Source organism: Peromyscus maniculatus, chromosome 11 (genome assembly GCF_049852395.1).
Source record: "Peromyscus maniculatus bairdii isolate BWxNUB_F1_BW_parent chromosome 11, HU_Pman_BW_mat_3.1, whole genome shotgun sequence".
Taxonomy (NCBI): Eukaryota; Metazoa; Chordata; class Mammalia; order Rodentia; family Cricetidae; genus Peromyscus; species Peromyscus maniculatus.
In genome coordinates this window covers 75,769,285-75,791,965 of record NC_134862.1, presented here as the reverse complement: position 1 = coordinate 75,791,965, position 22,681 = coordinate 75,769,285, and the positions used below count along the sequence as shown (strand labels likewise).

Genomic DNA, 22,681 nt, shown 5'->3' with positions numbered 1-22,681 from the left:
CAGCAGGACTAAGCTTCCCCCCTTGTATTAAGGCTGGGCAAGGCAACCCAGTATGAGAAACAGGTTCCCCAAAGCCAGCCAAAGCATTAGGGACAGGCCCTGATCCCACTGCTGGGAGTGCCACAAGTAGACCAAGTTACACAACTGTCACACATATGCAGAAGGCCCAGGTCGATCCCATGCAGGCTCTCTGGCTGTTGGTTCAGACTCTGTGAGCTCCTATGAGCCCAGGTTAGTGGATTCTGTGGGTTCCCTTGTGATGTCCTTGACCACCCTGGCTCAAACAATCCTTCCTCCTCTCTTCATCAGGATTCCCTTAGCTCAACTCAGTGGTTGGCTGAGGGCATCTGTTTCCATCAGTTACTGGGTAAGGCTCTCTGATGACAATTGGGGTAGTCACCAATTTATGAGTATAACAGAATATTGTTAGGCATTATTATACCAGGACCCAGATGCTGGATGGCCCAGAGACCTAATACAGAACCAAACACAATTGGAGAAAAAAAAAGTCAATGTAATGACACATATTAGAATTTTTTTTAAAGAGTTTTTATAGTAATTATAGGAATGTGTGTGTGTGTGTGTGTGTGTGTGTGTGTGTGTGTGTGTGTGTGTGTGTGTATGTGTATGTGTATGCATGTGCATGTGAGTGCAGTGCCCACAGAGGCCAGAAGAGGGCGTTGGATCTCCTGGAGCTGGAGTTACAGGCAGTAATGAGGTGCACATGTGAATGCTGGGAAGGGAATTCCGTTCTTCTGCAAGAGTAGTATGCATTCTTAGCCACAAAATAAACACTTAAAAGATGTCGGGAGAGACAGCAGAGAACAGGTATAAACAAATGCCACAAGAAAAAGAATAATAATGAAAAGAAAGAAGATAGGAGAAAAATCAGTAATTACCGCACCATCCAAAGAAGAGTACTCATATTTGGTACAGGTTTTAAAGGTCACTATGTTTGCTGTCCAGATTTTACACATAGCTTTTGCTCCTGTACATTTCTTGATCGGTTACCATGAAATAACATTTTCCATGTTGTTTATAATTTTTATTTTTATTTTATGTGCCTGAGTATTTTGCTTGCACATGTGTCTGTGTACCATGTGAGTGCCTGGCACCCTCAGAGGCTGGAGGAGGGAGTTGTGGGTAGTTGTAAATGATCAAGTGGATGCTGGGAATCAAGCCTGAGTCCTTTAGAAGAACAGCCACCTCACCATCCCTCTTCCCATGTTATTATATTATAATATCAAAATTAAAAGTATTTTTAAGCATCTGCATGATCACCCATAGAGGGGCCATGTTCTAATAACTTTTACCATTGTTTTTGTGGTGCTCTGTTTCCAGCACTACTCAGGATTAGCCCTCAACTCTCAAATGGACAATTACAATTCTTCATCCTCTACTTCAGCCATGTGGTTAGGGGACAGGTATGGGGATGGACTGAGGGCTGCTATTTATTAGACCCTCTGTCCTTTGGCCACTGTGCTGAGACAGGCTTAAGCATGGCTCATCAGAAAACTTCCCTGGAGGGAACGGGTGAAGTCGGAATGTGAGCCTGGAACTACCATGTAAGCCTGGGCTCACAAAACAGTCTGTCAGAGAACTTCAGGCATAGGGAAATGGAGAAGAGAGAAGAGAGACCCAGTGACTAGAAGACAGGGGACAGAGATGAAAGGAATGAATGAACCAGGCAGTCTTTCCACCCTTAAGTAAAGCTCTGGAAGCTGACCTTACTCTATCTCTTTATGGAATCTGTCACATCAGCCAATGTGTCCTCTATACCTCACATGCCCAAATAACATGACTGTCTTTTTATTATGTATAAATTAAGCCTTCTCTAATGTAACTTCTGAAACGGATGCTGATATTCAAGTTGTTTAGAGCAGATAGTTAATAAACACGGTTAAACTAAACTGACCTTAGTGAACTTCCCCAGAGGAAGATAATACAATATAGAGTACGGGCTTTTGAAACTGGCTGACAGGTTTGAATTATGAGTCTTTAAGATATCTGACAATTTACTTCATATGTTAGGGCCTTGATGGTTTCTTCATTTTCATCCTCATTAACATTATAACCTCTAGCATTTGGAGAGCTCTTGTGTGAGGCTTATAGTAACCTCTGGTTTGCAGTTTGGGGTAAATTAATCTGAAGAGCAGATTGTTTTCATGACATTGTTATGATCTGTAAAATGAGAATTAATCAAAACAACCAATATGAAGCATCAAGTCCAAAAACGTTTTTCTCCCCTCCCTGTCTTTTCTTGTGGACATAAACTCTTTCCGCTTGGCCAGGATTCAGAATTATGGTCCCTTGACTTTTGTACAGGTGAATCTGTTTCCTGTTTGTCATTCTAACTTGTTATCCTTTATCTCCTGGCCTTTGTACCTGAAATTGGTGTGGGATGAGATCAAGAATGACTCCAACAACCAATATTGGAACCCAACAGATGGAAAGGTTTGTCATGTTTTACTTAGGAAGGCTGAAAGTCACAAAGAGGTCAATTCTCTTTAGTTTGTAAATTTAACCGAATTCTCATAACAATCTCAGTAAAACAGTCTTCTCTATCTTCTCCAGACTGAGAAAGCTGGTTCTGAAGTTCACATGGAAACATAGACAAGCTGGAATAACCAGGAAACCTCTGAGAACAAACAGCAGAGAAGATGAATTTAGTCCCTCTAAATAGCAACACTGTCACCCAACCTCAGTAATTGAAACAGTGGGATACTGGTATCTGAATGGACAAACAGACCATAGAAAGACTGGGAAAAGAACCATCTAATAAAATGACTTTGTAGATTAAGTGGTAAGAGTAGTATCAAAATCCCAACTAGACAGCACTCCATTGGCAAGGCTCTGGACACAGGAGGAAGCACCACAAAGCAGCCTGGAGCACTATGAAGGGATAGCTGTTAATATTGATAACAACTACATATGCATCCATCCGTCTCCTGGAATCTCATCTGTAGATTAAAATACACACATGTAAAAATGTTAGGCGTGCAAAAGTTATTCGTGTTAGCTGATGTATAGTGTCCATCAATGGGGGCCCTGGATAAACTACGGTCTAACTGCACATTAGAATGCTATTTAGTTTCAATGACACACACACAGAGTCTAGGGAGGACTCAGTAGGTAAAGTGTTTGCTGCAAAAGCAGAAGATTAAATTTCCAGAATCCATGTGGAAAATCCAGGTGTGGTGGTGGCATGTGCTCGTTACCCAAGCATGGAGAAGCAGAGATGGGGAGATCCCTGAGGTTGGCTTGCCAGCTAGTCTAGTCTCTCTGGAGAGTTCTAGGCCAATGAGAGACCTTAAAACAGAGAAAGAAACAAAGAGGGCAAAGCCTTCTCTGGACATGCCCTCTAGCCTTCACATGTACATGTACACACATGCACACACATGCATGTAGTGCAATCATGTGAACAGGTACACACACACACACACACACACACACACACCTGCCAGGCATAGTGGTGCATGCCTGTAACCCCGGCACTAGAGATGTTGAGGCAGGAGGATCAAGGCCAGAGTCTCAGCTGCATAGTTAGTTAGGTCAAAGCCAACCTGTGTGACACAAGATCCTGTTTCAGAAACAAAAATCAAATAAGCAAAAAAAACAGGTGCTGAAACTTCAAATGCAGTGTAACCTGCTTGTATAGCGAAGGCCAGTTTTGAATATATTTGTATTTGCTGTATTCTGTGTGAAGAAACATTGCAGACTTATGTTAGAGTGGTGACCTATGAGGGGAGGGGGAAACCTGTTAATGGAGATGAAAGACAAAAGCAAAACTCATCAACGTATGCCTTTAAATGTCAGTTTTGTTATTTTTATCATAGGTTTATGTTACTCACTCAAATAAAACAGCAAGGGTTAAAACTATGGTGAGTGCATACTGTGTGTAAGAAATGTACTAAGCTTGTAAATACATCATCTCATTTAATCCCCACAAGAGTCCTATGAGGTTTTGTTTTAATCTCCATTTCATGGATGAGAAAAACAGTCACTTAGCTCACTTAAGTGATCTGTTCACCCCTCTGTCAATCTATGCCTCTCATTTCTTTCATGCCCCAGATCAATTCCAGCTCTCTGCCAGTGTTTAGGAGTTATTTTCATCTAACTCTAGCTAGTTATCTCTTTATCTCTCTTTAGCAATTAAATACTTAGTTTGCAGTATTTTTTTTTTAAAGATATTGACATCCTTCCGGCTGTTGACCTGTGCTCACTCTACCTCTCTGACTAGCTGTTAAGAATCGTATTGTATACAGGAACTCTCAATATTTACCTCTTTGCCTCCAGAGCTGTCAGGCGTACTTATGTACAAAGTAGTTAATCTCAGGATATAAAATAACATTTATGGAGGTCCATGGAGTTTACACAATTTCTAATTAAATTGAATCTGTCAAACACTACCAGGTAGGTTTTAGTTATTCTCATTTAATACCGAAAGAAATAGGAGTCTGGAAACTCTAAGAAAGACTAGCTAAGAGTTTTAACTAGGACCTCTGACTACAAGGATTCTTTTAGTCACATAACAGATATCTCTAGCTGGTCTCCCCTAAACTATCTGGTTGTACCATATGCATGCCAAGAAAATGCCTGACTTGATTATTCTAGGAATGAGGACATGGCAGTAATTTATGTTTCATTTTAGGAAACTGCCAAATATTTTACAAAGGGGCTGTAACATCTGACATTCCCACCAGCAATGAGTGAGGGCTTTTCATTAACAGCTGTCACTCTCGTACACACTGCTACAATGTATATGGTGAGAGTGTGGTGGATAAGGACATCCAGGTAGAGTTTTAATCTCAGTTCTCCTGTGACCAGTAAAGCTGAGAATGTTCAAAACGTGGTCCTCAACGAGCAGCATAAACATCATCTGGAAGCTTGATAGCAATCCAGAATTTCAGGTCTCACCTCAGATCTACAGATTCAACGTCCGCATCAGACTCTGTCTGAGGTGATTAGCCCAACTCTAAACTCCTACTCACTGGCAATTCTCTATGATTCTGTGCCCTAAAATCTCTCCATCTCAGAGAATCAAGGAGAAGTTGCCTCGCCCTCCTCCCTCAGATCATCTGGAGCACCTATTAAATTTCTCTAAAACATGTTTCAGGATTATTTTGGTATGTGGGATGAGAAGTTGGTCCTATTTGAAAAGATCCTTTTGGAACTGAGAATGAATAGCCACAAGGAAAGATGAAGGATTCTGAAGTCTCCAGTGGGACGGTCAATACATTGCTCCTTGCCAGGAGACTTGTTCTCAGCTTTGTGCTGACAGAGCGAGGCTATTTTGTTCAGGGAGCTCTGGGCACCTCAGAAGAATGGAATCCCAGGCTGCTGTGTGTGTGCCAGTTCTTAGTTAGCTTAGCTCAAATTCCTTGGGGAGGGCATCACCTTTACCTGATATGACATCTCTGTGACCATCAGTTCATTGCCTTTTTATGTATGAATTCCAAAGACTGCTGTGGTGTTGGTCAACTTGATAGCTTATACATTTTTCTTAAAAAATTTCTTGTATGTTTGCTTTTTGTGTTTTGTTTATGGTATAAGAGATGTTTCAGATTATAAAGACAGAGATTATTTCCCAGCAAAAGAGCAATAGAAAAGTTGTGTATTAATATAATTAATTGTCTGTATTTTCCTAAATCTTTTGTGGCATTAGGTATTTCTTCATTCCTAAACTTTTACATTATTTAAATATGTCTGTGATTTTGCCTAGTTCTGACAGAAGATTATTTGTTGGGGAACTTGGGGAAGAACTCGGCAGTTCAGAGCACTTGCTGCTCTTATAGAGGACCAGACTTCAGTTCCTAACACCCACATTGGGTAGCTCAAAACCATATTTAACTCCAGCTCAATGGTATCCACCACCCACTTCTGGCCTCTGTGGACACCTGCACAGACATGGCAGACACACACTCATACAAATAAATAAAAATTAATGTTTAAAAAAAAAGTGTAAGAGCCAGAGTGGATGGAGGACACCAGGAGAACAAGGCCCTCTAAATCAACTGAGCGAAGCTCATATGAACTCACTGAGATTGAAGCAGCATACACAGGATGACCTGGGTCTGCACCAGGTCCTCTGGGCTTACATTAGAGCACTCAGTTTAGTATTTTTATGGGACTCCTGAATGTGTGAACGAGTGGGTCTCTGATTCTTGTGTCTATTCTTGGTCTCTTTTCCTTCTCTTGATTTGCCTTGTCCGACTTCAATGTGATGGTTTTTGTTTTATCTTATATTTTATTTTGTTATCTCTTAGAAGCCTGTTCTTTTCTAGTGAGAGACAGAAAGGGAATGGATGGGGGAGGGGAAGATGGGGAGGAACTGGGAGGAATAGAGAGAGGGGAAACTGTAATCAGGATATATTGTATGAGAAAAGATTCTATTTTCAATAAAAGTGGAAAAAAGAGTAATCTTTTTAAAAAGCGAGAATTTCGATTTTCGAAAAATCTGAGAAATTGAAAGAAGTAAAAAATAATAAACTTTAACACGTAACATTTTATTTTGTCTTTTCCCACTCTTTCTTCTCTCTTTGGAATTTTCTTGCTTACTTCTCTTTGCAACTGACAGTAGGGAGGCTCGTTTGAAGATGTCTTATTCCATTATGACTAGACGGACAGTGCACACAGCTCAATGGGATGAGTCAGCTAAAGCAGTACAAAAAGGACACAAATAGAGACAGCCTTGGACCCTGTCCAGAGCATCTGGAGCTTGCCTCCTCCCCTGACTCTGAGACCATAGAGTGCCCTGAATCCCTCAAGAGCCAGAGACCTTCGGCACCGATCTGTGGTGCCAACAGCTTGGTTCACATAACTGTGAGGCTGGGCTGGAGGTGCCTGCTGTAACCATCCCATTTGCCAGAAAGGACAACACTCCTCCGGGCTCAGTCTGTTTCCGTATCCTACAATATATATGACACACATTCTTCCTCCCAGCATATGGGCAAATGCAAGAAACTGGAGCTCCAGTGCCAGGCAGCCCTGGACTCTAACTCCTCCAACTCACTCACTTAGGAGCTTTATGATCATGGTTGTTGTGTTACTCAAGTCCTCTGAATCTGTTTTGTTAGCTGTAGGACGGGGCTACTAAAACCTACCATGCAGGATGCAGGGGCACTGTAAGGACTGGGGATGATCGGTGTTCATTGCCTGCAGATTAACAGGCTCTTGCTAAGTTGTAGATAGATTGTCATTGTCTTTTTAGTCATCAGTTTTGCAGGCTTCTGTCAAGCCAGCCTTTCATTTGAGTTCTATCCTATTTGTCTTTTAAGAGAATTTCTTCTGAAATTACAGAACCAATCCCACAATTCCACCTATGCTCTCCTACGATTGCAAATATATTCATATTCTCTGTCTCTGTCTCTCTATCTCTCTGTCTCTGTCTCTCTGTCTGTCTGTCTGTGTCTCTGTCTCTGTCTCTGTCTCTCTCTCTCTCTCTCATATTTTCTTGCCTGTGGTAAAAAACATTCAAGGGAAGAGTCAAACCTGGACTCTGTCCTTTGGGAGCTTTTGATCTCATTGGGGAGACAAGGCATAGACACAAGATGCAATTAGGGAATAATAAGAAAGAGCGAGAGCGCTCAGATGTGCTGAGCACAATGTTCTATCCCTCTTCCGAATTCCATTCTTGCTTTATTAAACAATACTGCCAGACTGCTGACTCATGTTTAGACTCAGGACCTATAAGACAATGGCATTTCTCTGCTGTATGTGTGACCCCGTCAGATTCCTCTGTTGTATATAATATTTTTTGTGTCACATTTAAGCAGATTTCGTCGAGTCTCTTCCATAGCACCCGTCCCTATCTCAGATCATTCTGTCTGCATGTGATCTTTTTTTCTGCACTGCCATTCTTGTGAATAGCTCGATGCACCAGCTTCCTACAGGGATAGCTAAGATAAAGCTGTCTACACGCCCTTCCTTACCTGCACTGTCTAGTGCTCTGCACTTTCTCTCTGTACTTGAATCCATACCCCTAGCGTTCTGGTGGGGCGATGGGAGGGAGGTAGAGGTAGATAATCTGGGAGTGATCCCTTGCATTCCCAAGCCTTTAGTTTGCTCTCAAGGGAAAAGAAGCTCAGTGAGAATTCGGATGTGTTGTGGTCTGATGACTAGTTTTTGAGATGAGTTTACCAACAAGCGATGTGCTGATGAGTGAGCAGTTGCCAGACAGGGTACCTTCTCTCCTCTCTCCCACATTAGGCAGGTGTGTCTGGAACTGTAGCTTTCCTCTGAAAATGTTAGTAGGGCCATCGACATAGACCCACCGTATTAGGGGAATAAGCTGCCAGGCAAGAGAGGATGTGCTTAGCAGGAATACATTTTGGTTTCCTGTTTGTGCTGGGAACAGGACAGCTGGACGGCTGCAGACAATGGAATGCGAGCCCTCCCGAGGCAACGGCATATGGCGGGAGTTTCAGGAGCTGTCCTGAACCAGAGGAAAGGTAAGCCACACACAGATGTGTAACTGAGCGGCCGCCTGGACCTACATTCCTCTGGGGCGTGTGTGCATGAGCACCAAATATGGGCTTAGACGTGGAGGGGATAGGATAAGATCATCTTGAGACGTCACACTGTGCCGATAAGAGAAATGGTCGAGAGGCCAGATGACAGTGAGAGAATCACGGGGTTGGCTTTTAGCAGCCTGGAGGAAAGAGCCTTGGTTTCCTGTTGATTCGACCATTTTAATGCAGTGTTCTGTGTGTGCTGAGATTATTAGACGGGAGTTGGCTAGTTCAGGTTACTTGAGACGGAGGTTCACTCGGGTGAGGGAAGTAGGGTATACCTGGGAGGCATATATTTTGAATTCATATAGGTAGTTTAATGGTAACAGGTAAATGTCCCAAAAGTATTACTGTGCCTCGCCCTTAGTGGACCTTCAGTAATAGTTGTTTGAAACTTAGAAACCATTTACTAAACACATACACACAAGTAAAACTCCCATCATCCCACTCGATTCTCCACTTCTTGACGGAGGTGGAAGTGGCTGAGTCAACTTTGTAGGTAGATTTCCCTAATTATAGACAGTGGCAGCTGGTGAGCGTGTTGACAGAGCCAGACCAAAAGCTTTCCCCATGGCTGTGCAGCATGGAGGGAGGGAGGGAGGAATGGCTGCTGTCAACCCAGCCATTCGCAACCTGTAGCAAAGTGGTTTTGTTTTTGTTTTCTTTAAGAGGTAGAAGGAAGCCGGGCGGTGGTGGCACACGCCTTTAATCCCAGCATTTGGGAGGCAGAGCCAGGCGGATCTTTGTAAGTTCGAGGCCAGCCCGGTCTACAGAGTGAGTTCCAGGAAAGGCGCAAAGCTACACAGAGAAACCCTGTCTCGAAAAACAAAAACAAAAACACAAAAACAAAAAACTATTGACACAGAAGTACTTGGGTCCTGATATGAATCATCCATTTCAACAGTTGTTTTCCTCATTAACCCATCGATAGTGCTATAATCACATACTCTAGCTCCTTCTCCAGCAGTTGTGATCAGGTATCTATCTACTCTGATGGGAAATGCCGAGTTAGTTAGGAGCCTTGAATGCTGTTCTCGTAACTACTGGCACTTTGTTTAGTAATATTTGGTTGGACGTTCCCATGTGACACTTCACCTCTTTGAACATTGATCAAATGTTTGATGTACTTTACAATTATGTGTTATCTCCTAAATTTTCCAAATGCTTTTGAATCGTCTCCCCACAGCCATGTGAGAGTCTTCTGAGAAGATGCTGAGAATGGGCTGCATATTAGGGAGAAAGAGTGCTGCTGGGATCCAAGAATGTGACACATTTTAGCTGGGGTCTCGGCAGCCACGCTTTGGCTTTAGGAAAATTCAGTACTTAGGGCCTCCCATGCTCGGCTAAGGGAGGTGAAGTGACTGTCCCAAGACCACACAACCGTCGCACAGCAAATCCAGAATGCCACGCCAGGCATCAGATTCTTTTTAGTCCTCTCCTCCAGTCCATGTCAAACAGTGAGAGCATCAGCATCCTTACCTGGAGGCTCATAAAAACACACACCACTGGGTCTATTCTAAAGCCCTGGTCCAGGGAGAGAAGGTAAGCGGATGCATGCCAAGACTCGCGTGTATTTTAACAAGCTTTCTGGGAACCCTGGAGCTGCTGGTCTGAAGACCACATGCTGCGAGAATTACTTGCTGTTCAAAGTGTGGTCCCAGCAGGCATCACCCAGGAGCTCCCAGAACTGCAGCATCTCAGGCCTGCCAGATTAGAATCTGCATTTTAACAAGATCTCCAGATGATTTGTATGCAAATTAAAAATTTAGGAGGCTCCTCTCCACCACAGCTATCAGTTTGCAGAATACTATATTGAGTCCTACAGAGATGGGAGAGAATGGTCTTGCTAACTTCATTACCTGGCACTTTGTATTATAGCAGAAACTCCCCCGAACCATTTTAGGCACTTACTTTATTCTCCCAATGACTTTACGGGAGAGATACTAATACTATTCTCATTTCAAAGTTAAGAAGCTACCAAGATCGAGACATGTTGGTAATCTGAAACAAGGAGGGATAGATTCAGAATAGAAGGCTGGGCAGGCCACTCCTGAGGACCACACTGCCATTTACTAGACTATACAAGTTTACAAGCCCTGGTTGTCACTCGTACAGAAGGGGAGATGGAAAGTCAGGCAAAGAAACATAAAGCAAAAGAGAGGTTGCTGTGAGTAGATCGTCCAGGTCAAGAGAACTAATGTATTTATCCCACTTGGTGTCGGTAGTCCTGGGTTTCGTGGGGATGCTACAGATAACAGCTTCTGAGTTTCTCCCTGCTTCTGAGTTTCTCCACTTATAAGATAGAAATGATAGTAATTGATAAAGATAAAAGGGAATTCCATTGGCAGTTGGACTGGAAAGCAGGGCCTGACAACTGAAAGGGAAATTAGAGGCTTTCACAATGAACGGGCCGGACTGTAATTTGGTGACATAATCTACATCAGATCAAAACAAGATTGTTCACAAGCTAAACGTTGATTCTTTGGTGCCAGCCAGCTCAGACTCCTGATTTCTGAGATGAGACCGTGCTGTGGGATGGTCTGTATGTCAAATGCTCTGATTGGTCAATAAATAAAGCACTGATTGGCCAGTGGCCAGGCAGGAAGTATAGGCGGGACTAACAGAGAGGAGAATTGAGAGAACAGGAAGGTGGGAGGAGTCACTGCCAGCCATTGCCATGACAAGCAGCATGTGAAGATGCTGGTAAGCCACGAGCCACGTGGCAAGGTATAGATTTATAGAAATGGATTAATTTAAGCTATAAGAACAGTAAGCAAGAAGCCTGACACAGCCATACAGTTTGTAAGCAATATAAGGCTCTGTGTTTACTTGGTTGGGTCTGAGCAGCTGTGGGACTGGCGGGTGACAAAGATTTGTCCTGACTGTGGGCAAGGCAGGAAAACTCTAGTTACAAGACTGCACGTAGACTGGATCTCACAGTGACCACAATCTCACAAGGTGTGAGATTCTTCCAGCAAGCCCAGAGGCATTCCTGCCCAGCCTATCTATGGCTAACCCCAATTCATGAGCTTCCCGTGGGCCTCTTTTCTCACTCCTTGCTTTGGAGGCCCCTCACAGCTCTCTTGCTATAGCTAGTGATAACATACCTGGTGCTCAGGATAGGTGTGTTCCCGGGGGCTGGGCCACTGGGTTCAGACACAATCATACTCTTCTACCTGCTTAGATTTGCTATAAATATCAACTGAAAATAGCACAGGGAACCTTGCACAAAGGTGAGTTTTAAAACTTATTGCCATCTTTATATGCTTCTGCATCTTCTCCCTAAAGGCAATGAGACCCTATGTTACAAGAAGAAACTTATTTATCTCTGTGTCATAGGCACTCAGTGACTACTAATAGATAAAAAGTCAAGTCATCCCCAACCCCAAACAAACCATCTTCAGTTCTGCTCTCTCCAGACCCAACCTTGCGATCCCCTCAAATGGAATAAATATTTAGATTGCCTCAACTGGAGTGAAAGAATCGCCAAGCATTTGCGAAGGGACGGCCATCACCTGGGCACACTCACCAGCATGTTGTCACAGTCGTAGGTAACCTCTTAACAGTCTCCTGGGATTGTCAGTGGAAATACATTCCCTTTACCCAGAAAATCCACCCTGCAGCAGTAACTACACAGCTAAATAGCAGCAAGCTTTCTGCCCTGTGGAGCTGGTGTGCATCGCTCTATTAGCTAGGTGTCACTTGTAATCACACACCATGTTTAACACGGTGATTTACTTGGGAGCTTTTGTAATAGACTCGCACTAAGCACAAGTCAAGGTGCCTGGAACACGGTGACTACACCCAAACGTTCAGAATGCCTTTCAGCTCGGCGAGTTCCATCTAGAGCTAGACTCTCTGGGGATGCCTTTGTTCAACAGGAAGCTGCAGACAGTTCCTCGTCCTCAGGAAGTACAGAGCTGTCTGGTGTTGTGTGGCTTCCCTTTTCTCTTCTGGGGGTGGCAGTACGAGACCCTCGTCTTCCTTTGTCTCTTGGGCCCAGGTTCTGGCTGCCATGCCTTCTGAGAGATGTCCCATGGGGATAACTCTGGTATAGGAAGGAAGGAGATAAATGTCATGGCCCTACAGATTAGAACGCAGACCAGTACTTCCTGCAAGCCTACTGTGTGCTGGGGGGCGGTCTTCTAGGGGAAGGAGCTCCAGCAGCACCCCCTTCATACCCCATTCCTAAGAGCAGAAATGAAGACAAGGAACATGACAGGGTAGCTGCCATTTCCTCTTACAGCAGCCAGAGAGACATGTGTCCTTGGAGCAAAAGCAAAATGTGTCTTCCGTGGGCTTAGTCACACTGGCAGCACTCTTCTCTGCTCAGAAAAGATTGGAGGCTTCCCCGTGGCTCCTCTGTGAGTCCCAGTGTCTTCCTGGGTCCGGAACCTACTCTCAAACTGGATAGGACACGGTTGACTTACTGACTTAAGCCGAGGGAACCAGATATCTTTTTTTTAAAAGCCGTTCTCTTCACACTTCGGCATTGGTATCTCTCAGAAACGTACCCCATTCCTGTTCCAGTTCCTTCTCTCCTTGCATTCCCTGTGCTGCAGACTTCTCCATGAGAACACAAGCATTCCTCAAATAGAGGAATGCTTCTCTTCCCCTCCACCATAGCTTACAGCTTAGAATGGTGCTTGATCCCTTTGATCCGCAACAAGTGCCGGGGAGAGGTGCACGTTTTAAAGAAATGCAGGTACCACACTGCCTTCAGATTTCAAGATTCAGCATCAGCCTTACCCTGCGTTTCAGAGGTTTCCTTTTACAACAGAGGTGGGGGAAGAACAGTGTAGCTATTTCGAGATGAATGACCTTTCTGAAACTCCTGCTGTCCCTCTCTCCAGGGGAACAGCCTTTGAGGTTCCTTGGGAACTTTGGGCAGCCATCTACCTGTTTCCTCCTTCTGTGTCTTATAGCTGCCCTGGGCTTCTTTCAAGATAATTGCTCTTTGCTTGGCCAGGTGGAGGCATCCTGTCAGATGTGTGATTATCTGTCATTTAAGGGCCTGTGACTGACTTGGCTATTTGCTGTCTTCCCTTCTCCAGGATCCTAGGATGGGGTCGAGGAGATGGTGGGAACAACTCACTCCACCTTAGCATCCAAATGTTCTGTGCAGAGAGGGATGTGGCTAGATCAGTTGTTCAGGTAACAACTGACCCAGGCACTTGGTCAATACTTAATACTTCACTGCCCTTTCAAAGCACCAACTCTGCGTGTTGATTCACTATATAAAGGTAGGGTGTAAGGAGGAAACTGCAGGGGACCCTGTTCAAGTTCAAATCTCACCTATGCCATTTTTAAAACTGTGTGATCTTGGGCACGTTAAATTCCTGGTGCTTCAGGTTCCACATGTCTGAAATGAGAATAATAATGATGAATACTTGCTACTATTGTGGCAGTCATATCCATACATGTAAGGTGTCTCCAGGGGCACCCGTTACTTAGTGAGTTCTCGCTATCAGCTATCCCTTTCCTTAAAATAATGTGAGTATACATGTTATCGAAGTAGTGGTTAAAAAAACTTGTCATGAATTTTGTATTTTAGTTTTGTTGTTACTTAGGACTGGATTGACCAATGCTCAATTATCTGAAATATTAAATGACCAGACACAGGAAGAAGTCTTTTTGTTAAAAGGAGAATATTTACGCTAAAATGTTGGACTTGTAGTTCTCTCTGCTTGCTAACATAAGGGTCATATCTTGCTCTCTTATTTATTTCTTTGGCATGCTGGAGTCACATTCTCTGCCACCTGTCATTTTGGGGGTTCATTAAAGGATTTGAGACCAAGCTAATGAAGCAAGTCAGTCTTTCCTAGTGGACAGCAGCACGAACCAGATACAGGTTCTCAGAGTTCTAGAGGACTGTGGGGTTGATTTCATAGGACATTACTATTTGGGGTGGAAGATGACCCAACCAATGGTAGTGTGGCAGCTGGTAACAAATTTTCACATTCGTTTTTAGTTAATTTGTTTGACATTTCATTGGCATTAAAATTGTTCATATTTGCTAAGTTCAAGGTTTTGTTTACACGAATATACACATTGTGCAGTGATCAAATCAGGGTAACCATCATATCTACATCTTAAATATTTAACATTTCTTTGTGGTGAGAACATTTAAAATCCACTTTCTGTAGTCACTCTGAAGTTGACAGCTTACAGAACAGCAGAACTCGTTCCTCCCTTGGGCCCTTCCCAGGTTCTCTAACTACCCTATACTCTCACCCTCAGAGGATGACATCAGCATTTCTAGATTCCACATCTCAGTGAGGTTATGTGGAATTCATTTTTCTGTGCCTGGCTTATTTCACTTAACATGGTCTTCACATTCATCCATGTTGCCACAAATGGCGGGACTTCATCCTGCCTTTTGTGACTGAATTATATTCAGTTATACCAGAAACTTCTCAGCAGACAGAGGTTGATGTCAAGAAGGACATGGCTTCTTCTCATTGGAGCCTTTCAGACAGAGGAGCCATGGTTAGGCTTTACCTGTTATGGAAAGGGTGTGTAAAGCGCAGAATCCAGCCAGATGCTGCCTCCTCCTCCTCCTCCTCCTCCTCCTGCTCTTCCTCCTCCTCTTCTTCTCCCTCCTCCTCTTCCTCCTCCTCTTTGTCCTCCTCCTCTTCCATGCTGATGCTCACATCCTGGGCCTACTATCTGCTAGGTTAACAGCTCTCTCACAGAAGCCCTGCTTTGTATTTCTGATGACTCAGTGTTTGAGGTGGGTGATGTTATAAGCCGATGTTCCTGGCCTTGAATGGTTATGACCTGAAACAGTTTGTACAAGGGAGCCCTTGAGTTCGTTAAGATATGTAAGTGTTCATTTTCCTGAACTTAGCAACGTCTATCTTTTCCTTCTGTGGGTTTTTTAAAAAATCTTTCTGGGAATAGCTTTAGAGAGATGGGTCGATTCAGGCAGAAGACTGTTCTGTTGATAACAAACTGTCCAAATTTGGACTAGCCACTTAGCCTCCCCAAGCTAAAATGTCCTCAACTATAAAATAGAAAATAATAATTCCAGGGTCATTGTCACCAGGATCAAATCAGATATCATTTATACAATTTACAGGATGGAATCTGAAGCCATTCACAGCAGCAAAATGGTTCCAAATCGTCCCTTTGACAAAGGTTATCAGTCCCAATTATCTATTGTAAGCGGTTACCCTTGAATAATGATTTGCTCATCTGTCTGCCATCTGCAATGTGAGTGCGTCAAGGCCAGACATAGCCTCTCTTCGAACCTCATGGCCTTAACAGCAGTACAGCTCTTGCTGAAGGTTCAGTGACTCGAGCACCGGTTCCCAGCAGGATAGAGCTGGAGAAATCACCAATTTTGTCAGCACACTAGGATACCAGCTTGTAGATGAGGAGACAGGAAAAGGGCATAATTTGTTGAGGGGCCAAGCAAGGTGTGATAATAACTCAGATACAGTGTAGACAAAGAAAGACTCCATACTACAGCAAGGATTGCATGGTGGATAGATGTCTGTTGGAGGGAGCACCAAAAGGAACGGCTGGGGATGTCCCACTGGCTGTCTGTGCCTGCTTCCATCCCCCCAACCCCCCAACCCCATCCACTTTTGCCTTGCTTCTACCCTTCCCAACAGTAGGAGGTAGATGTGGCTTGGGAATTCTTTTGAAATTCATTTAAAAGTCTCTATATACTCCATCTCTTCCTTGTTTGAAAATGGACAGTAAGATTGCATCTGCATGGAATTTACTATAAAATATAAAATTATAGCAATTATTTACTAATTTTCTATTCTAAGGCAGGCACTAGACTAGATCTTTCACATACATTATCTCTAGTTTTCACCCAGATTCCAAAGACAGTATTATTATTACTATTATCATTTGCTGTTGAGGAAGCTCCTGAACCAGTGATGTGGGTGGTAAGTGATGGAGTCCAGATTCTAAACCAGCTCCACATACCAAAGGCCTTGATGTTGTAGCTAGGAGCTTTGTTCTTGCCTGTGTGATGCAAAATTGGCTGCACCACTGACCTTTCAATATTTCCTCTCTAAGTAAGATATAAAGAATACAGGATATAATCATACCTGGTCCACTTTATAATGCAGATAATTATGAAGTCAAACAAAATGAAATAGTGTACTAGTCTGTTTTATGCTGCTGTAACAAAATTTCTGACACTTACTTCTAGAGAAATAAGATCTCTTTAGCGTGTAAATTTGGAGGTCCAAGGGTGTGGTGATTACACTGGCTTAGCTTTGCTGGGGATATCATGGTAATCAGCCTCGCAATGGTAAAAGTCCAGGCAGACAGAATCATCACATAGGAGGAGTCAGTATTTCTCTTTCAATAATAATTCTCTTAGGAATTAGTTGGGGGTCCCATGAGAACTGTGTTAACCCTTTTTTAGGGCAGCTTCCCTAATAATCTGATGACCTCCCTAGTTCCCACCACATCCTCTTCTTCCAGTGAGGACCCAACTTCCAACATTTGAACCTGTGGGGGACACACCAAAGCCATATCTAACTATAACAGATGGTGAATGTGATGATATTCTTTTTAATCAGGCCTTTCCTCTGTGTGGGCCAACACTTCTCAGATATTGGATCTTATTCCATTAGTCCATCCCCTGTGGTCTCTGTCCTCGGGGTTAGACTTCTGATGGAAGTGCTTTGCCCGGACCATCATTCTTGGGGAAATCTGCTCCTAATTTAGAGCCTTATCAGCAAAGCTCTCACTTCCTTCCTCATCCATTTTCTCATCTAGCAAATGAAGATGAAGATAACAACTTGCCCTTGAAAGCTCTGAAGAGAAGCACTATTTTAATACAAAGCCTTACTTAGGGGAAATATCCATTCAAAGCTGATGCACATGAAGCGTTGATTTTTAGCTTTTTTAAAAAACAGATGTACAGACACAGCAAGGGGTGGACAATCCACATAGACATTTTGAACAGTCTGCACTGTAGAAACAGGTGAAGGTCTCAGCTGCCTGCTTTAGATTATAGAATGCAACATTAAGTTCAAGTAAAGGAAGGCTTCCTGGTTTGTACAAGTGTTTCCTGTGGTCCAGGGTCTGCACTAGCCAAAACTAGGAAGAATCCTATCTGGTGGGATGCCCTGAGGGTGCTGTGTGACACTATGTGACCAGATGGCCAGATGGCATTTTTAACATAGCGTGTCCTGTGGATTCGATAGTACAGCAAGAATGCGCTCTTGGTCCCATCTGCCAGGTGATGCTATTAAAAGCTGAACAGACATAATATTCACCCTTCCTGATCATATTAGCATGTCTGTATTTGCCTGATCTGTGAACACAGAGCCCTCTGGACTTGAGATCACATTAGCAGTGGCCCTGGCTGCGTACTGTGCTGTAGACTTCATGTTTGATCCTATGTACGCACACCTAAATGGGAAAAGGATGTAGCTTGCCACGTACAAGAACACTACTCTTGTTTTATGATTCTCCCACACAGAAGTAGGAAGGAATCAGGAATACTGGCAGACGGTAGGGAGGTCAGTGTGAGTTTCAGAATGGAGCCAAACATGCTGCGGTTGGAGAAGGGAAAGGCTACCATTTAAAGAGCAAAGACCTAAAAATTAGGACTCCTGGGTATTGACATTATGACACATGACCTTGAGCAAGTCAGTCCCTCAGAGTGTCAGCATCCTCATAGGCTATTCTTGGCACAGAGGGCAAGTGTCCACTAGTAGTCCACTTTGTGTACTACAGAATGCATTAATGTTAAGGATTACATGGACAGCAGACACTTGGAGATATTCTTGTTTGCATGCCCAACACTTAGGTCATGGCTGGGCATAGGGTGAGCACTTAATTATGTTTGGGGACTAATGATACAAATCATTGAGCTGCAGGAGATGAGGCTGGTAATGAGGTTGGTGGACCTAGAAGACAGAATTACCAATGAGTCCAATTTGCCTCACATCTGCACAGGCTAGAGGTTAAGGACATTCTCATACCTGCAGCCCTAAATAGTCAAGATGTGCCCGGTTTCTAAACTAACACTTAGTTCTCTACAATGGAAGAAAATTTCGCGTGGATCCCTAGGACTCACTGAAGTTATTTGTGTGTTTCTTTAAACTGAATTGATTAATAAGATGAAATCATATGGAAAAAAAATCATTGTGGTCATCAATTCCTATAAAATTATAAAAACACAAATAAAATAAATTATAAATTAAACCAAAGTGAAATTCAAATTCAAATGGGCATTAACTTAATCTGATGGATGATGTTGTTTTATGGAATGTAGTTGGCCTAGATGTGAATAAGGTCCTGAGACTAGGGAAAGTCTTCTTTATTTAAGTTTTCTCATGCTTAAGATTTTTTTGCAGTTTCACACATGTATTCAGCCTATCGTGATTATCTTCATATCCCCCACTGCCATCTCGAACCCCCTCCTAAGTGGGTGACCCTTCCTTTCCAGCTAGTTTCCCTCCCACTTCCATCTCTCTGTGTCCCTACATCTCTCTCTCTCTCTCTCTCTCTCTCTCTCTCTCTCTCTCTCTCTCTCTCTGTGTGTGTGTGTGTGTGTGTGTGTGTGTGTGTGTGTGTGTGTGTGATCACAGCTTACATGTGCTCTTGACTGCAAAGGTCACATCATGTCCAGAGGACAGATTTTATAGGACTTCTCTTCATCCTCTCTCTCTGACAATCGTCTCTCCTCTTCTGTGATGTTTCCTAAACCTTGAAGGGGTGATGCAGATGTCCTATTTAGGGCTGAGAACCCAATAGACACTTGTTCTCAGCACTCAAGAGACTTTAGGTCCCTCCTTGAACTGTCACCTACTGTACACACCCTGAGCAAGGCTGAGAGCAGCACTTGTCTATGGGTATACACAGGAACATGTAGAAGTCAGCTTGACTGCATGTCTATGGGTATACACAGGAACGGGCAGAAGTCAGCTTGACTGCATGTCAATCTAGCAAACCAACAGTAATAGGCTCTTCCTTGGAGCTCGTGTCTTCCCTCCCTTTTCCACTAAGTTCACAGTACCAGGTATGTTGTATTCCCTATGGAGTGGGCCTCCAATCTGGCCAAAAAGTAGTTGGTTGTCCAAGAATGGTCATGCCACTATTGAACCAGTGGGCGTGTCTGACCTGGAATGTTGGTATTGAAGCATTCGGGATCCACATCTGGGTAAGGTCATGGATGGCTTTTCTCCCTCAGCAACCTCAAGAGTACCTTCTGGCACTTCCAATACCAGTAAGCATGGAGCTTCCAGCTCAGGTCCAGTTTGATTTCTCTGTTACCTCTTTCCAGAATATGTGGTGGCTTCAGTGATCAGATCTTGACCTGGTGGGCAATCAGAGCAATGAACGGATTGTCCTGTGACTGTGAAACATTTACCCTATGATACTTGATAAGATGATACCATTACAGAGAGTCTTATCCTAAGTTATTTTCTTCTTAGGACAAATAAATAGTATTATTGGTCCAAAATTCATTCATTCAAGAGTTGTTTACTAAGAACTTACCGTGTTCCAGACAGCACTTCTAGATTCTTGGACCACACTAGTAAACTAGAAAAAAAAAAAAGAGTTTGCATTTTGATGGGGAAGATAGTAAAAAAAATGAAACTCTTAGAGTCTATGTAGTATGTTAGAAGTTAATGTGTGCTGTAATGAAAACAAAATGGAAAGATAAGTTGGGTTTTTTTTTTTTTTGAGTTTTGAATGGGAAAGTGAACAGATATTGCAAATTTTAGCAGCGTGATACTAGGTATCCCTGAGGAGGTTACAACTGAGCGAAAGAGAAAATGGAAGTGAGGAGTAAGTGACAGGCAGAGAGAAGAGTCAACGGACAGACTGTAAGTACCTGAGGCAGAGGCCAAGGGGGCTGCTGGGCGTGAGTGAAGGGAGCATGACCAAAGGCAATGCGTGACCAGACTACGGAAGGGCTGGCACTTATTCTGAAAGAGATGAGATTTGCTTAGAGGATATGGAGCTGAGCCGTGACAGGGTATGAGTGACGTTTTAGTAGCAGCATCCAGGCTGTTACAGTGATGTTAGATGGTGGAGTGATAAGGCTTGATTAAACCATTTTTTGTAGTAATGCTGAAGGACTATGATAGTGATTCATACCAAGATGGTGGCAGCAGACACAGAGCTACTGTTCAGTTTCTGCATGCTATGAATAGAGAGCCAAAGGAAGTAGGAGGAAATGGGAGCTAAGACTGACTTTGAAGTCTTTGACTTGGGAATTGAGCGATAGGAACTGCCATCAACTGAAGTAGGAAAGACCAGGGGATAGTGCAGACTTATTTTTTTTTTTATTTTTAAGTTTTTAAACCTTAAAAAAATTGTCTTTTGACCCAGAGAGTATGTGCAACTTTCATTGGTCATTCTGAGTCCAGGTTCATCTGACACCAGCCTTCTCTATCATGTTCCCAATGTTGGATCCCAATGAGTTCTAAGTAGATGCATACCTTCTGTGTCCTGACAGTGGATGGAGTCTTTGCCAGAGTGCCCTTCCAGAGTAGGTTCAAGGCCATGGTGGGTCTCCCCTGGGCCTCAGCTCCCACCTGTGTACATTGACAGGGAGGACAGACACTCTTGTAACCTGTGTGCCTTAGGTGTACTGAAGGCGTACCAGAGACGAGGTCACTGCCACATCCACCTTGGCCCTCAAGATAGGTCCCCTGGGTCTGCCTCCCAGAAAGGTAGGTGATGACATCACAGAGGCAAACAGTGACTGGAAAGGACAGAGGATTACCATTGAAACTGACCAATGAGAACAGACAGGTCCAGAGGAGGTGCTGCCTTCTGCCCCTGCCCTGATCATCAAGCCCTCAAGGAGCCACTGAGAAGCAGAAAGAAGCAGAACACTAAACAGTGGAAATATCACTTTGGATGAGGTTGTCAATGCTGCCCAGTAGGTGCCACCAGACTTTAGCCAGAGAACTTTCTGGAACTATTACAGAGATCCTGGGTACTGCAGTCTGTATGGCGGCCACTCTCATGATATCATAGATGACGTCAACAGTGCTAAGATGGAATGCTCATCTGCCTAAGAAGCAACAAGAGAAAATACTTCAACAAAAGATCATCTGATGGCCAAAAACACGTATTTTATTTTGTTATTTCATGTGTATGGGTGTTTTGCCTTCATGTATACCTATGTACCACATGAATACAGGGTCTCTTTAAACATCAAAATCAAAAGTCTTTTGGATGCAATTATTTGGATTCACATAATTTGGAACTGAGGTTTTAGTTTGGCTGTTTATTAGTTACATAAATAATATCACCTTTTGTGGCTTGTTTTTCATTTTGTTTATAGAAGGGTGTATTACATACAACTCCACAGCATTATGGGAATAAAGTGTGTCACTAGTATACAAAATAACAACTAACAAATGTCTAAATGTTGGCTGATACTATTGTCTGCCACCATTATTAATTTTCATATATTGAACAAACATTGCTAGGTTAGTTGTGGCAGGAGATTTCAAAGCCACTCTAGGGAAAAAAAAATCTACAGGCACATAGAGCCAGGGCTGCTTTGATTCTGCCATTATGTAAATGCTAACCTAATAGACTGATTTTTTTGAGACAGTAATTTCAGTTCCCACCTCTGTTGCTAAATATAAGAACTGACTTTGATTCCATGTATTCAAGAGAAGCTCACTGTTCATTACTTCTATTGTTTCCTTCATCCTAAGTTTAACCGGGCTGGTTTATCACTTGATTAGGTAGTGCCTCTCCTTTGTAGAACTCCATTTAGTCAGATCATGTATTTATTCAACAAAGGTTTATGGAGTTTCTGCTGTGTGGTAGACAGTGTGGAATCTGCAAAACTGACTCACCCAGGACAACTCCCTCCATACAGCTTGTGGTCGAGCAGAGACAGCTAATAGCAGTCATTAAAACAAAATGAAGAATGAGCTACAGCTGTGGTGCTGATGGTACACCGTGGCTCCGAGAGAAGGTGACTTCTGTTTTGGCTAAGACTTGTCAGAAAAGTTTTATCATAGGACGCAGAATAGGAGAGAGAAACAGTGTTCAGGGAAATGGGGGGTTGCATGAGCAGAGAGAGAGGGAGACAGAGACACACAAAGATAGACAGACAGACACACACACATACTCACACACACACGGGGGGGGAGGGGTGGAGAATGTAAGAATACAGGGAAGGGCGAGAAGGAAAGGAGGTTTCCAGTGTGCTT

General features: G+C 43.3%; 2 long non-coding RNA genes across 2 annotated transcripts; one reads left to right on the top strand and one right to left on the bottom strand.

Moving 5' to 3' along the window:
• Positions 1–589: 589 nt before the first annotated feature.
• LOC143267821 (uncharacterized) lies at positions 590–3,879 on the top strand. Its single transcript, XR_013043382.1, has 2 exons — positions 590–2,454; positions 2,575–3,879. It is a non-coding gene; the product is annotated as an uncharacterized LOC143267821 (long non-coding RNA).
• On the bottom strand, positions 2,447–21,595 carry LOC121821339 (uncharacterized). Its single transcript, XR_013043381.1, has 6 exons — positions 20,942–21,595; positions 19,614–19,809; positions 13,806–13,872; positions 12,295–12,558; positions 11,618–11,792; positions 2,447–2,638 (listed from the first exon to the last, which is right to left on the bottom strand). It is a non-coding gene; the product is annotated as an uncharacterized LOC121821339 (long non-coding RNA).
• Between the last annotated feature and the right edge of the window lie 1,086 nt (positions 21,596–22,681).